The 14,614-nt window shown below is 41.7% G+C and overlaps 1 protein-coding gene and 1 long non-coding RNA gene across 7 annotated transcripts in view; one reads left to right on the plus strand and one right to left on the minus strand.

Moving 5' to 3' along the window:
* RAP1A (RAP1A, member of RAS oncogene family) overlaps positions 1-1,380 on the minus strand; it is a 51,467-nt gene extending 50,087 nt beyond the window's left edge. The window contains exon 1 of one of the 2 annotated variants that reach the window (XM_072137695.1): positions 1,215-1,380. The gene's annotated coding sequence lies outside the window, so the exon portion shown is untranslated. Of the gene's footprint in view, positions 1-575; positions 596-1,214 lie in introns of those variants that run through there. The other variant, XM_072137696.1, reaches the window with a different exon arrangement.
* Positions 1,381-1,476: 96 nt separating this feature from the next.
* Positions 1,477-14,614, plus strand: part of LOC140119068 (uncharacterized) — a 50,272-nt gene continuing 37,134 nt past the window's right edge. For 3 of the 5 annotated variants that reach the window (XR_011853314.1, XR_011853315.1, XR_011853316.1), the window contains exons 1-4: positions 1,477-1,610; positions 9,053-9,159; positions 9,363-9,414; positions 14,003-14,042. This is a non-coding gene — a long non-coding RNA (uncharacterized lncRNA). The remainder of the gene's footprint in view (positions 1,611-9,052; positions 9,160-9,362; positions 9,415-14,002; positions 14,043-14,614) is intronic. The other 2 variants (XR_011853313.1, XR_011853312.1) reach the window with 1 other exon arrangement.

Consider the following 14,614-nt stretch of genomic DNA (forward strand, 5'->3'; position numbering starts at 1 on the left):
CAGTCCCCTTTACATTAAACATGAATTTCAGGAAGCCTAACATGGGGTAGTAACCAAACTGGTGTACCTATTCCAAAAGGAGAAGACTCCATTAAAAAAATGTAAAAGAGCATTTAGTAAAGAAATATACTGACTGTTGTGTTACACAGTGTAGTGACAGGGCCAGTGAACTGCTGCCATCTAGAGTGGACCATACTTTAAATAAGATAGAAGATATACTGATCAAACATCTGATCAAACTGCTCATCTCCTCATGCTCTATAATACTGTGGCTGCAAATCAGACTGCAAGATAACCAGAAAGCTTCCCATTAACATGGCTGCAGGGAAAGGCTGTCAAGTTACAGCTCTCTGACTTCACCACAAAATGTTGAAGATGTGTTGCCACAGTCTGGCATCAAGCTACTGCAGTGCCCAGTAGTCCTTATTTTCCTCCATTAGGCCAATAAACAATATTTTATATAGCACGAGATACATAACCATCTGCTAGTTAGAAAATGTATTTTCTTCAGAGAATCGTATCACGTCTTACACCCAAGTCTTCACTAACGGAAAGGAGTGACACCAAGCACTTACCAGCAGATGTGAAACTTTTTCCATCCCCTCATTGAGCAGCCATAGCTTATGATGGGTCTATACTTGTGACCTTCTAACCATCAAGCATCAGTGAAATCTCAATATTGGGTGCACCGCTCCCCCCTACAGACCCCTGTCACATCAGACACATGTGATCAGGGAGGGGGGTGTAAGCATCAGTGACCCAACCAAACACCAAATGCCAGCACTACACAGTACTTCTTCTCTATGACATCTACTTGTTGCAATTTCCTGGGTTACTCAGCGTCCAGCGGAGGAGGACACATAGCAATTACAGGTTACAAATAGCCAGTGCCCAGGCTGCGGCCACAATGTCACACCACCACACCCACCAGCCTTGCCACCCACACAGGACATGGATCCCTGGCAGAGGGCACCAGGACAGAGTGCTAGCTCCTCGGATCAGTAGCCATGGACGGAGGTCAGAGGCCACAAGGGAGGGCAGGACACGCCACACAGACTGGAGGAAGTCCCAGGCCTGAACCCTTCCGCCCTCCACACCCAACCCGGACAGGGCCTAATGTGAAGGGCGGGCCGCAACCCCGGCGTTTCCTCTGCTTCCAGCCCGTCATTCTGTCCACTAGAGAAGCCGAAAGTTCACACCCAGCAGCCGCTTACCAATGGAGTGGCTTCTTCCACAAATCTGCAGCCGCCACCTCCAGCCGGATCCCCCGGCAAAGCCCTCGTCCCCTGGTGTGAGCTCAGAGCCGTCTCCTAACCGGACACACAAGCGCACAACAGCCGCTACCAGCGCCTCACGCCGGGAACCCGCCTCGCCTGTGCGCGTCACCGCCTGCTCGCTGGGAAGAGGCGGGGCCTAAAGGGTGGTGCGCGCGCGACCTGGAGCATCTATCGAGGCGACCAATAGGAGACGTCGAGCAGCCGGGACCGTTATGTGATGTAAAGAGTCCCGGCTTCCTGTCACATACAGCCAGCTGTACGCGCGTATACAAGTGGCCTGGGATTACGACGTGTATGGAAGCAGCCAATAGCAAAGCCTGCGTCATGCTATAGGTACAGTGACGTGTCACAGGCCCGCCCTGGGGGTCACGGTCCTGCTTACAGAACTGTCACGTAGTGAGGCTCCACCTATGGGGAGTCGAGTTCAGCAACCCCACCAAAAAAAACACCGTTGCCTATAGAGACCAGTAACCATTCAGCGTTCACGTTTCAAAAATAGTTTAGGAAAGTGACTGCTGCGGGCAGGAAGAGCATTGCACTGAGCCAATAGAGATGCTCTTTTCTATTTTTCTTGTAAACCTCATTCATGAAAGACAAAATGTAATTGGTTGTCTGCTCTTGTGTCTTGTTAGGATAAATCACCTCAAGTACCTAAATCACCCACATGTCCTTTTGGAATGGTGGTTTGGTGCCCCAGAATGCCCATTAGATTTCCTCTTTGACCGCTAAAAAACCCAAACTTATATAATTACCCGATGCACTCACACTGATGCCGGGAGCACCAGACAGTCTTAGGCCTGATCAGACTCATCACTTGGTAAAGTTTAAGGCCTCTATCACACGAATGTATGAAAACGGCCATATACTAGCCGTACCACGCTATTTTCATATGTGTAGCATACAGCCACATTCATTTCAATACATGGCCATATTGTCCCGCTTCCCAGTACACGCCATGGAATATTAAATACCACCATTTTGAAGTGTAATTTGTCACACAGAAAATAAGCCATAACACAGCTCTGTACATGGAAAAATAAAAAAGTTATAGATTTTTGAAGGTGGCGAGTGAAAAATAAAAACGGAAAGGGAAACTTCTTCCCTATGCGTTCTGTCATAGAACAGTGCAGCGGGAAGTGACTTGACAACACGGTTCAGGCACAGTAATCAGGGCAAGATGGCGGCCATCCATCTTGGCCATGGACCAGAGACAGTCCCCAGTTAATGATCGCTGCTATTGGCTGCTCAATGCAGACCACTGATGATTGGTGCTGTCCTAGACAGCAGCAATTATCATCATGTGTTACTCCCATTAACCCCTGTGATGCCCATTGTGATGAATATTGCTGCTATAGGCTGGTCTGGATCGACCAACCAACAGCAGCGAACATGAACTGTGGGGGGGCAGCGAAACCTGTCTGGACTGCGAGACAAAATGGACGTTTGTCATCTCGTCTAAATCGTGTTACTGATGTCATAAGCAAAATTGCTACAATTGGCTGGTCTGCATTGTCCACCTACTATACCGGGAGCAAGACGTAAAAAATTTAGAGCATGTCCTATTTTCTCCATTATTTCTTTATGCTCCATAGAAGTCTATGGGAATGTTTAAAATATGCGCAACATAGGGTTCTGCACCGTATGCTTACGTATCCCGTATACCACAACCAGTGGGAGGTGTATTTTATCAGCCATCCAACCTGCTATCATTTGCCAGCCCACTGTATTTTATAGGCTACGGATCAGTGACATACAGTACACATATAGATAAAAACTTCACATGTATACAGGGGCTCAGTGGTTAGTATTACAGCCTTGCAGCGCGGGGGACCTGGGTTCAAGTCCCAGGGTGAACATATGCAAAGAGTTTGTATGTTCTCTCTGGGTTTGCGTGGGTTTCCTCCGGGTCCTCCAGTTTCCTCCCACACTCCAAAACATACTGGTAGGTTGATGAGATTGTGAGCCCCATTGGGGACAGGGACCGATTTGGCAAGTTCTGTGCAGCGCTGCGTAATCTGTGTGCGCTATATAAATAAAGGAATTGTTATTATTATTTACGGATTCATACAGGATGGGAATAATCATATGTTTGTGTGAAAGAGGCCTAAGGGGGCATTCCTAAGGCCTTGTGCTTACCTGGAACTGATCCCGAGCGGGCACAGGGCCAGGAGGAGGGGTGAGCGCTCCAACCTCCATAGGCACAAGAGCTCCTCCTTCCATTCTATGCGTGCGTGGCTGCACGACTCTGTCACAGTGCCACAGAGAGAACTCTAAAAGGGCGATTTGTTGTAGTTGGTTCAGTGTACCAAATCGCCCTAACAAGTTCTCATTAAGAGTTCATTTATGGGACTTTCCAGGAATATGGAAAATCCCAAAGGAGCCATGGTAAAAAACATAAAAGGAATACTTTCTTACTGCACTCCATCTCCTGTACCTTCTGGGTACATGCACACAATGGTTTATTTTGGATGTGTGCTATCCTTTTTTTTCGCACAGGATCGTGACACATTGAAAACCATACAAACAGAGGCCAAAAAAAATTACGTAAATGCGTTTTTACACCAGTTTCACCACATTTGGATTTTTCCCCAGCAGTATTCCCAGTTCATGGCTTGGAATAATAAATACCATTCAAGGTATAGTTTGTTACGCAAAAGCAAGTCCTCATACAGCTCCTTACATGAATATAATAAAAACGTTATGGGTTTTTAAAAGTTGTAAGCGACTCTAAAACGGTGAGAAGAGTATTATTACCTTTCTGGAAAAAGTGCTGGGGTCAGGAACCTTTTTGGCTGAGAGAGCCGTGCAATATGTTTAAAGGGCCACTGACAGAACAATTGCTGCAGCAGTCATTAGTACAGCTAGGAGTGTTCCTCCCTGCTGTACTAAGCCACCACCGGACTGAAACAATGGTAATTTGCTGTAAAATAAAAACGAAATAATTTACTTTCGAGCTTGCAATGCATGACATCTTGTCCAGCACTCTGGCTTCTCCTTTTTAATGTGCTGCCTGGATATGGCTTCTTCCCACCTGAAGATAAGAGATGCAGCTTTCAGGCATGCGCAGAAGAAAGAAGAAGCCAGAGTGCTGGACGAGATGTCATGCATCGCAAGCTCTAATGTAAATTATCTATTTTTTATTTTACAGCAAGTTACCATTGTTTTGGTCCAGTGGGGGCTATTACAGCAGGGGGGAACACTCCTTGCTGTATTAAGTGACTGCTGGAGCAATTTTTCTGTCAGTTGCCCTTTACAACTGTTGGTCTTAAATAAAGTGAACAAAAAAGAGGGTGCTCGGTCCCACAGGGAACTAAAACACACCCACTTAAGGTAGTACAAACAAGTCGGCACACCCAGGGTAATAAACAATTGAACTTTATTAAATAGGTTTACATAAAGTGCACATATTTACTAGTATTTAGTTTTAAAGTACAACAATACACACATTTATGTATTCATATATACATCATATACTTAGACATAAAATATATACTCACCATATATACACATACTGCATATTCATACAAACAGACACACACATGCAACATATACACAGTATATACATACACATACAGCATATAAACAGTATATACATATACACACATACAGCATATACACAGTATAACATATACACAGTATATACATACACATACAGCATATAAACAGTATATACATATACACACATACAGCATATACACAGTATATACATATACACACACATACAGCATATACATATACACACATATAGAATAAACACAGTATGTATTCTCTATTTCACTGTTATAAACAAAAATGCAGCATTTCACAGATATAAGTCTAACCTGTCTCTATTAGTCCTGCTGTACACAATTTCAGTTGCCCCTAGACACGACTCTGTAACTTCTGACTTAAGGTTGGGTGGCCGTCATCTTGGATTTCTGTGTGAGATTGTACTCACTGATCACATCCTGCCAGGAGATGGTGAGGAGAGAGAGATGCTGCAAACTACAAACTACAGGGAGATAAGTGATCAGGGAGAAGGGGGAGGCAGGCACATATCTATGAGATGTAGCAGAGCTCACAGTGTAACATTGTAAAAGTCTGTCAGCCTCTGTGTAATAGGCATCATGCATCTCTGATCTGTCTCATCTCTATGTGTCAGTGTGTTAGTACACTGTCAGTAGTCAGGTGAAAGTGCATATACACATGTAACCTGATAATATAACCACATTGTCACCCCACAGAACTAGATGGATAATACAGTAATGTGCCTGCTTAGAGAGGCCCTGTCCACACCCTGGAATCTTACATTGAGCAGCCCAGAGAGTTAAAGAAGCTAAAACAGCTATAAAAACTGAGTAAAATTGTAAAGTAAAGGGTTAAAATGATCTTTATTGTGTTAACATGACAAGGAGATTGAAATGTGAGAATTTCCTTTTGTGGGAAAACCCCTTTAATTCCATGGGTTCCATGAAATGGTCACAGAACAAAATAATTTATTGCTATTATATAAAACTTTTATGTAAAGTTGAAAATCTCTACAAAATGGAAACATTCCTCCATCTCTACCTAGAGGTACATTTTCCTGCACCCATCCTGGTAAAAAAAATTGAAAATCACATTTCATTGGACATAACAGTGAATAAAAAAATGGAAACTGTAGATGAAGACATGTTGCCAAGTATAATGTACAAAGAGCAATACTGTTAGCAGATGGGGAGGGTTTAGCTACTGCATGTGTGTCATGTGAGTCTTCCGTTCTTGTAGTGAAATTCAGCAATTCTTTAAGGAGCTTATGGTGCCTTTGCTGAAGCAGGAAGCTGTTGATCTGTACTTTCACAATCAAGTAAAGCCATTGTTTCAAGCGGCTCGAAATATCTCAAGTATTTTTGTTTCTCAAGGACGCAATGTATCAGTGTATTTCAGATATCTATATCAAAAATTACCAGTGTGCCCTTTCATATATAGAGGCTTGGGCAATTATTTGAGCTTAGATGTACAGACAAAGATGGAAATATGATGTATAACTAATATCTAATAACAGATATATAAAGTTGTCAGAACATCTGACTACAGTATTTTACATGTGTCCATTCTCTGCAGACAAATGAAGCAGAGGAAAGGAGGCTTTAGGCAAGAATGTGGAAGTGAAAGAGGTGTCTGCCAGTATCCCCAGACTCCCCTCTCCCAAAAACACATTCTCAGCTAAATTTATGAATGTACCTAGTAAAGCCCTACAAGAACAAATTGTTATATACTGTATTCTGACAGTAAGAAAACATCTGCAATAGATTGAGCAATTGCTGGTAGTGCTGACCGCGTGAATGGGTGTTGGTCACAATACAGTTAAAGGAAGTTGGGTAAATATATTCTAAAAGTGGAGTTAAATCTGTGTCTTCATAGTTCTTATTTACAAACATACATATATATACACATACAGTATACATGTACATTTTGGTTAGTATATATTTCACAAAGGTTTATGTAATTTGTAATTCTAGGTTTCAGTCCTGAAAATTTTGTTGATGCCGTCACTTAGTGATTGATGGTGTTTTTATACTGTTTAGAGATATATTCTCACAGTATGACTTCCTTAAATAAGAAGGGCGTGGGAACACTTTAAAAAGCAGTAGGTTTCAAAGGGTTTTTCACACATCAGTATACTGCTTCTGTTCTCCCTGTATTTTGATTGTTACCCTATAAATATATATATATTATGGAAGACTCATGATTGAGGAGAATTTTTTGAAGTCATTTCCGCTAGACACCTTACATGCCATCCACGCTCACTTTACCATCATTTACTTTTCAGAAGTAAAAAGAGCAGCATGAAAGTATTTCCACAATTTAGACATACCATAAATTTGAAAAATCTTGTGCATATTCAACACCAGAATTTTGACTTATAAGACTTCATAAGTTCCACTCAATGCATCTTCTTTATACCACACAACATATACTGGCAGTGTAAAGCGCCGTCGAGTTTGATAACGCTATATAAATAAAGATTATTATTATTACAGCCCATATGCAACAGCACCTCAATAACAGAAAGGACTCTCAATGACTGGGGGTCTCAGTCATTTTGGTGAGGCAACACCTTTAAAGGGTATATTCACTATAGAGACGCATTTACAGTTGATGCTTAGGTTACAGATCCCATTGATGTTTAGTAACACACATTAGGAGCCATATGCATACACCTAGTGTTTTCTATATGTCTTAGGCTACATTCACACTACAGTATGGGGGACGTATATACGACCGACGTATATACGGCCGATATACGTCCCCCATACACTTCTATGGGCTCACGGCCCTGTACGGGAGCGGTACGGTGCAGCACACGTGTAGACATGTCCTATCTTTCCCCGTATTACGGCGCCGTGCGCCATTAATTCCTATGGAGAGGGGCGGGGTGAGCTGCGCTCACCTCCTCCTCCTCTCCCCACGCTGCCGTGTGACCGCCGTGCTACGGTGCGGCGGGCTCACGGCAGTGTGAATTTAGCCTTAATTGACCTCTGGAATTGTTGCTTTTGGTAAAAAGAATGATTATAACAGCTCATAGAATAATCTTTGTAAAGGTGGACTATCCTATATTGATGTCCACACTAATGTAGTTTAGTTGTTATTACTGTATGTAGAATATTTTAACTTAAATATCTGTCGTAGCCTCCTTATCACTATGTACAATACCAGTTTCTTCCTGTTTTCCCAACCCATAGCAGCTTCACTGCCAACCACATTTCTCTTGGATTAGTACTTAATAACAATTATTACCACATCACCATTCTGGCAATAAAGAGGGTTCATGTACTAAGATCCATGCACCAGTTTCCTGTCGCATTTTGCAGAGTCGGCCCCCCATATGTGTTGTGCATGACCCCTTTGTGTTGCAGCTGCACTATACTACATGCGACACAGACTTTATCCCTGAAGGGGGCGTTCCAGTGTACAGTGGGAGTCCAACAGAAATGTTGTGTTCGTGCTATGTTGAAGGTGCACCAAAAAATAAGTCCTGCACTCTCTCGGAACAGTGTAGTGGGCCCAGATTAATGAAGAATGTGAACCAGAAATCCTGAATCTGGCGCACCCTCCACTATACGCAAACTGCATATAGTACAGACTGCACTGTTTTTAGTAAATGTGCCCGAATGACACAAAACGAGGATGTGGCTTACTGCTTTGTATACTTCTAAGAGTAATAACATGCACTACTAAAAACATTGCAATTTCCTAGTGTTGCTTAAAGGAAATTGCAATCAAATCAAGCATGGATAAACTAGAGACTCTTACTCAAGGATCTAGGCACTGAGAGTTATACTCTTCCATCTAAAATCAACTTTTAAAATTGTTCTAATGAGCCTGAAAGGCTACTGCCTGATATAATCTCACTGCAGCCAGGGAAGTTTCAGCACACAGTGGGAGGAAAGTGGGGTGCTCTTTGCACACTGTAAATCTGCAACATTGATGGGCTCTGGGAACTACCCTAGAAGCCTTTCAGACTGATTACCATAAAAAATAAATATAAGAAGATTACCACAATCAGTGCCTGGATCTATGAGTAAGTGTTCCTGGTTTTTCCATGCTTGATTTTGATCCTAGACTTCCTTTAAGAAGATAATTTTATGTCTACTAGTGACCATTTGAAAATAACCTAAAATTTACCTTACAGTTGTGTTTCCACATTCAGATTTCTGCAGACTTTGAATGTGAAAGGAGTTAAAGTATTAAAGAAAGATTTACATGTACATGTACATCTTATTTATGAATTCACTCCTTGTTTTTTCCTTCAGAAACTACATGTAGAAATGTGAACATGGCAGGTCATAAAGACATTATAACATGCACTTTCACAATTGGAGAATAAGAAGACTGAGTGATCTGAGCAACTTTGAAAGAGGTGAGGCAAAAAAAATCACAGCCCATGTAAGTGCCTCAATGCCAGAGAAGCAAAAGTCAGGGCATGTTCTATTCCTGCTTGAGTTTGTGGCTTGGGCAGCAACCTCAGGTCGCTTATTTGAGGCTCATGAAATGCACATGTTTGTGTGAAAGGATGAGACAACTGTATTTCATATAAAATAAGGTTTTTCCTTCTTCTATTAGGGTCCTTGCGCATGTGCATTAAAGAACAGGAAGATATGCTGTGGCAGGAGATGTAGGTTGGCTCAATCATAGACTTCTTTCTAGGCATTATAGTGCGTACATTGGGATTATTTTCAGGGAATATGCTTCCGTTCTGTTCCATTTTCACCGATGGAGTGGCAGGTTAAGCATGTGAAATTCCACTCTTTATTCAATACTTCAATATGGAAATAGCAGACAACAGCACTTGGGTATCTCCAACACTCTCATGATCCTTTATGAGACTGCCGGAAATAGCCTAGTGATGTGCCCTGCAACTACTGGCACACCAATAGACTGGAATGGAGTGGCCAGGACACATGCTTGATCCATTCATTTATGAGCAGGAGACCCCACTATTGATTTCTGAAATTGAAATAAATACTGTATGCTTGAAATGTATGAAAAGTTAAGATTTGTTTTCTACAGCCAATGATATTTGTCAGTCTAATTTCCCCAGATATACTTACACAGCTATAGAAAGCAGATTAACCTATATGTTTGTCATTGGATTTGGAGGAAACCTGTGCAAACACAAAGAGCTCAGAGCTTATGTTCACTTAGTTGAATTTTAACCTATGTCACTAGAATTGTAAAATTACAGAGCTAACTATTTCATTAGAAGTAATCAATTAATGCTGGATCCTAACTTTGTAGTAAATATGTCAAGAGACTATTTTTTCCATGAAGGAAATTCATACAACCAACCAATGAACTTAGTGTTTTACTTCTCCTCAAATGTCTATCTCTCTGCAGTCATTTAGTAAAAGTTTTATTACACAAAGATTGACAAGGAGAAGCTGAATTGTCACAATATTACCCACAAAACACATTTTCTCATTTTACAAAGATTCAGCTTCCCTGTGTTTCTTTTTTTTCCTACATTAGCTATAAAAAAATGTAATCTATATTGACATTATAAACAATACATACTAGATAAAAATAGTATGGACAGAGCTATATAGGGCACCTTCAGACTACTGTACTTTACGCACTATTGAATCCCCTCCCCCCTAAAACACTGGACCATTTCCTATCCAGAGCCCTGGATTCAACATCTCTAAAATGTATTATTGTAATTGACAATGTACTTTGACACTCAGGGTATGCAGAAGCCTTTATACTACAATCCATTTTTTTATGTTTTCTGTTGGTATTGGCTGGCTTGACTATGTCAATTCTAGGGGTTGTCTACCTAATCTGTCATGATACCTACTTAGTTAGTATTCGCGGTGTAGTATGACCCATAACAAAAAGCTTGAATTGAAAAAATCCTGTTCTTTAGGGTTTTACTTGCATGTACTTGGATAATGATGAAGGGTGTGTCTGTGGACTACAAACAGCTGTTTGTATGGGGAAGGTAAGCAAAGCAATTGAGGCAGCCAGAACAGAACAGTGGTGACCTGGTATGTTTACTATTCACATATACAGGTGGTCCCCTACTTAAGGACACTCGACTTACAGACAACCCATAGTTACAGACAGACCCCTCTGACCTCTGGTGGAGCTTTCTGAATGCTTTACTATGGTCCCAGGCTGCAATGATCAGCTGTAAAGTGTCTGTAATGAAGCTTTATTGATAATCCTTGGTCCCATTACAGCAAAAAATGTTTAAACTCCAAATGTCACTGGGGCCAAAATTTTTTTTGTCTGGGTCTACAATTATAAAATATACAGTTTCGACTTACATACAAATTCAACTTAAGAACAAACCTCCAGACCCTATCTTGTACGTAACCCGGGGACTGCCTGTAGTAACATTATTTTATGGGTGGGAAGTGGGTCACTTTAAAGAAAATCTACCATCAAAATCAGGCCTTATAAACCATGGGCATTACTCATAGATCCATGCTTCAAGACTGTGATAATCTTCTTATATTTGTTATCCATGGCCTGTTTCCTTCTAAAATCATTTATGCAAATGAGCGAAATTGTCTCTGGGGGTGTTACCAGTGCCCCTCTGTGCTATAGCTTCACAGGCTGTTATTTCCCTCTCCTATTTAGTGAGATCACAACAAGTAGAGGGAAGGGCTGTAGTGCTGAGGGTGCAAGGCGGGAGAGGAAACAATGTAACAGCCGTAAAGCTGTAGGATGTAGGGGCTCTGGTAAACCCCAACCCCCCCCCCCCCCCCCAGAGCCCCTGGATATATGAAGTGTCCTTGGTTTATCATTCTTGACTTCAATGGTAGATTTCTATAAGCATTTAGATCTACCTGAAGAGGGACAGTAAAGGAGTACACATTGTGGATTACATGGTAACATATATGTTTACCATTAAATAAAATACTGTTATAACAATATAATGTAGGTTCAAGTCATTAAAAAAGGTTAATATGGTCTGCCATCATTGCTCCAATGCTTCCTAGCAGCAGGCTTCTGTTAATGCAGAAATAGAATCCTAAAAGGGGCACAAATAGATGACTTAATTATAGCAAGTCCTTATCTGTGTGACAAGTCAGGAGACTGAACAAGCTATAGCTAAGCGTGAAAGATGAGAGCTCTGCTTTTCTCTTTATGCAATGGCCCAGTATATGGATGAATACATTCACTGCAGTGTATTTTTAACATTATTATGTATATTATCATGTATTGCTCAACATATTACCTACATGACATGTCAGTGTATATTTTACAAATATGTTTTGCTGTGTCCCATGAAAAAAAGAGCACATTTTTAAAAAAAAAGATAGGTCATAGGGTCATACAATGTATAATCAGCACAGTGGCTTAGTGGCTAGCATTAGAGCCTTGCAGCGCTGGGGACCTGGGTTCAAGTCCCAGGGTCAACATCTGCAAAGAGTTTGTATCTTCTCTCCTTGTTTGCATGGGTTTCCTCTGGGTCCTCCGGTTTCTTCCCACACAAACATACTGGTAGGTTGATTAGATTGTGAGCCCCATTGGGACCAGGGACCGATTTGGCAAGCTCTGTGTAGCGCTACATAATCTGTGTGCGCTATATAAATACAGGAATTATTATTATTTCTGGACTCTATGGTCAGTTGGTGAAACGGGACACTGCATGGTTTGTGATTCACGGACCAACAACAGCAATCTGTGGGAGCACAGCGGGCGCTGCTCACCCCGCCCCTCTCCATAGGAATATATACCATACCGCTCCCGTTGGGCGCTTGAGTCCATAGCGATGTATGGGTGATATATATCGGCCGTATATACTTCTCCCATACACTTCTATGTGCTCACGGCCCTGTACGGGAGTGGTATGATGCAGCACCGTACCGCTCGCACCCCGTAAAAAGATAGGGCATCTCCTATCTTACCACGTGATACCGCGCTGTGCGCCATATATTCCTATGGAGAGGGGTGGGGGTGAGCAGCGCTCATCCCCTGCTCCTCTCTATAGCGCCGATTTATGCCAGCCGTACTACGGTACGGCGGGCATACATTGTGTGAATGTAGCCTTAGGCTGAGTGCTGTCCATTTTGTCATATAACTTATGGCATATAGCTACATATAAAGCAATACGATTTAAAAGAACTCAAGCATGTATAATTGTCTGTGTGATCATTCTATTCAGTGGTTCATGTCCTAGTTTGGTCTTATTTTCACGGACTACATAGACTATGGAGGGAAATGTAGTCACCATTCTCTGCAGTAAATAAAAGAATGCCACCTCAAAACCGTCCCTTTTTGTGGCAAAATTCGGACAAATCTGCTGCTGAATTTCCACAATGGAAAGATGATCGCTTCTAGTGGCTATGAGCCAGCTGCCCATGCAGTAATAGCAATAAGCTAAAATGAGATAAAAGGTTACCTGTACATATCATCACAGACCTATTAGTCCTGAAAGTAAGCGGATAGGACCTTCTGCATTCATCTGACATACTATGACATCACCGGCGCTGCTCGTGCACACAAACCCCTCAGTCTGCACTTTCTATAGCAGTACTGCCAAGTTGTCTTTCAAAATCTGCTGCCTCATTAAAAAACATTACTCGCTATCATAGTATCTTGTTGCAGAGGAGTGAAATTAACCATGGCAGACATTTCTGGTTAATTGAAGTATTGAGAGAAAGACCACTATACTCTATAAAACCTCAGAATGATATAGTGTACAGCCCTAAAGTTCTACTTACATCACCACAGGGATATATGGTTTTGGGAAATTTTATTGGTTTTTATCTGAAACAATGGACTCATCTAAATGGGTATAAAACATGTATTATCCCTATGAACTAAATAACCCCAAATGAAAACTAAAACATGGTGCTCAATTTAGAAATAATAGAAATAAAAGGGTTAACTGAGCTTTGTTGAGTCAGGAAAGTGTCACTGGGTTTTGTGTAACTGCAGCCACAGGTCATGGTAAAGTAGCAGCTTCAATCTAGACATACTGGAGGAAACCGATACCCCTATCTGGGTGGCAGATGTGGGTAACTAAATAGGGGCATACAAATACACACCCTGAAATAAATACCTAGCTACTCTATCTCTACAACTCAGTGTCTGTTGTAGAGATGGAGCAATAACCTTTGTGCAACCACTGTGGGTAGTCTGTCCACATTCAAACAAAGATAACAGTGGGCTATGTAAATAACCGAGGTAGCAATCCTGCTGTGTACTGTAATTGTAAATTAGAAGGATTTACTTTCATTTTTATCTAGGAGGAAGAAGGAATTATGAAGGAAATACAGCAATTTACAGGTAATATTACATTTATAGTTTTCTAAAAATTATATATATAATTTTGTCAATGAAAGAAAATTCTCAAATTTCAATCCCCTTATAATCATTTTAACCCCTCTCTATCACTCAGTAATGGTCAGTGTAAAATTCCAGAGTGTGGGCGGGGGCTCTCCAAACAGACACATTGGGGCACATTTACTTACCCGGTCCCTGCACGATCCCCAATTGGGACTGTCTGATGAACTCTGCTGCGAAATAAGATTGTGCGCCCTATATCCTGCATGTGTCGCTTCCCCTGATCAGGTCCGCTGGAGTTCACCTTCTTCTTCCTGGTGTATGTAAGTGCTTCGCTTTTGACACAATTTTGACGTTAAATCCTGCGGTTTGTCCGAATCCATTGGATCGTCCGACGACCCGCCCTCCAATTTGTGTGTCCGATCGCATGCACCAAAAACCCCTTTTAAATCCCCGTCCCAGTGGCGCAAAACAGAATTCATCGGGATGTCTGACAAAAGTGTGGTTCGCAGGGCCCTTAGTAAATGACCCCCTTTATGATCCATCTAGGGCTGTGAGTCCTCTCCATACACAAA

The sequence above is a fragment of the Engystomops pustulosus genome, chromosome 2, assembly GCF_040894005.1.
Source record: "Engystomops pustulosus chromosome 2, aEngPut4.maternal, whole genome shotgun sequence".
Taxonomy (NCBI): Eukaryota; Metazoa; Chordata; class Amphibia; order Anura; family Leptodactylidae; genus Engystomops; species Engystomops pustulosus.